Here is a 2,500-nt window from a genome sequence, read left to right on the forward strand (position 1 = left end):
AATATGTTCTCAGATATTGAACTGTTATACGTCAGGTCAAAGCTTTTAAACGACACTTAGATTAGCTTCTGGAAGAGCGCTCGAGATATTCGGCGAAACAGTGAGGAAGGTTTATGCACAGGCTTCTCCGCTGCACGGTACGACTCGTCTCTGCTCGCTATTCTGGGGGTTTCCACTGTGGATAGTTCCTGGGACTGTTTTAGTGCCACCTCGGTCGAGGTTCCAAGCGAGCCGAGCCGATACTAAATGTGTCGTCAAAACCCTGCAGATCACTGATTGGTCAGAGAGAATCGGCTCTACCACCGTCATTGGATTTCCGAAACGAGACATCAACATGCTAGTATTAAAGTTAGCAACAGCGATGGCAGCATCATTTGTTCACGCGACTTTCCAATTGTAAACAGAAATGGCTGTGAGCAAAACCACGCCGTGGTCAATAAACGAGGTGCAGACGGTCCTCTCGTTAGCGATGAACGAAACAACGCGAAACGAAAAAGTCTCTCAGGAAGTGTCTCCGCTGTCAGCCGCACATGGATACCACCGGACCTCCCAACAGTGCAGGGAAAGGTAAAAAAAATGTAAAGTTATGACAGAACCATGAAGGTTCAAACAGAAGAAAGTGGAAGTGGGTCGACCAAATGGACGCTATCTAGACCAGCGAGCAATGAGAGGGAGAGTGCGCTGGACTCCTCCACGATGGAGGATGGGACGTTACGTTAACTCTATATTCTGCTTGAAAGCTTCACTTTATTTACTTTATTTACTTAAGTGTTACGGGGGCAGTGGTGGCTCAGTGGTTGAGGCTCAGGGTTACTGACCAGAAGGTAGGGGGTTCAAGCCCCAGCACCACCAATATGCCACTGTTGGGCCCTTGAGTAAGACACTTAACTCCAGGTTGCTCCGGGGGGATTGTCCCTGTAATAAGTGCACTGTATAATACATTGGTAATCAGAAGGTTGCTGGTTTGATCCCCACAGTCACCACCATTGTGTCCTTGAGTAAGACACTTAACTCCAGGTTGCTCCGGGGGGATTGTCCCTGTAATAAGTGCACTGTATAATACATTGGTAATCAGAAGGTTGCTGGTTCGATCCCCACAGTCACCACCATTGTGTCCTTGAGTAAGACACTTAACTCCAGGTTGCTCCGGGGGGATTGTCCCTGTAATAAGTGCACTGTATAATACATTGGTACTCAGGAGGTTGCTGGTTCAATCCCCACAGTCACCACCATTGTGTCCTTGAGTAAGACACTTAACTCCAGGTTGCTCCGGGGGGATTGTCCCTGTAATAAGTGCTCTGTATAATACATTGGTACTCAGAAGGTTGCTGGTTTGATCCCCACAGTCACCACCATTGTGTCCTTGAGTAAGACACTTAACTCCAGGTTGCTCCGGGGGGATTGTCCCTGTAATAAGTGCACTGTAAGTCGCTTTGGATAAAAGCGTCTGCCAAATGCATACATGTAAGTGTTACACTTGTGTAAAACCACCATGAACAACTGGTTTATGCAGCACAATGAGCTAGCAGCTAACAGCTAGCTTGTTATTGTTTATTGATTTGTGTCCTGTTAAGGTGATGTCATAGCAGTAGAGGCGCGTAACTATGACGATCAGCCTATAATCCCGCTCCACATTGAGGCGCACTAAACTGCAGTGGAAATGCAAGCTCAGAATAGTAAAGAGTCGTAACGCGCCCGTGTATATGTGCCATAAATATACTGTACATTTGTCAACGGAAGCGCCGCGATGTGTGAGTGCTCATCTGCGTAACAGCCTCTACATCTCAGATCTGTGTATTGTGACGCTTGCTGCCATCTAGTGAAATAAATAAGAGTTTAAGAATAATGTGGAGGAAGCATCCAACCACATTATTTTTGCATTCATTGCACACTTTTAAGAGATTTCTGTCATTATGAAGTTCTTCATCATGTGACATCTGTCGCCTGTGTTTGTGTTTCAGGTGGACAGCAGCACTGAATCAGCTGAAGTCACTGTAGATATCCTCTCACAACTCGCCAGCTGCTCTCTGAAAACACTCGGCCTCATCTCCACCGGGCCGACCCAGCTTCATGGAGCTGCCCAAGTAATGCGCACACACCGAGGACCTCTCATAGACCCCTAACTCTCACCCAAACCTGCTGCCATTATGAGATTAAAACCCAAATGAGATGGCACATATTATAATGATCTCACGTTTGACTCTGTTCCTCCTCAGTCTCACTTCATCTCAGCGTTGACGGTGGTGTTTGTGAACTCTAAATCTCTGTCGTCATTGAAGATCGATGACACGCCTGTCGACGATCCGTCACTCAAAGTCCTGGTGGCCAATAACAGTGACACACTGAAGCTGCTGAAGATGAGCAGCTGCCCTCACGTGTCTCCCGCAGGTGACCGATCGCACTCGTCAAGAGATTCAGCTGAACATACAGCTCCCCCAAAAATGAAAAGTTCTGTCATGATAACTCTGATATTGCATGTAAACACATTGGCCTGTGTTCT

General features: G+C 47.0%; 1 pseudogene; it reads left to right on the top strand.

Annotated features, from left to right (window-relative positions):
• Positions 1-2,500, top strand: part of LOC127653545 (F-box/LRR-repeat protein 3-like) — a 7,232-nt pseudogene that overhangs the window by 3,718 nt on the left and 1,014 nt on the right.

Source organism: Xyrauchen texanus, chromosome 13 (genome assembly GCF_025860055.1).
Source record: "Xyrauchen texanus isolate HMW12.3.18 chromosome 13, RBS_HiC_50CHRs, whole genome shotgun sequence".
NCBI classification, from domain to species: Eukaryota; Metazoa; Chordata; class Actinopteri; order Cypriniformes; family Catostomidae; genus Xyrauchen; species Xyrauchen texanus.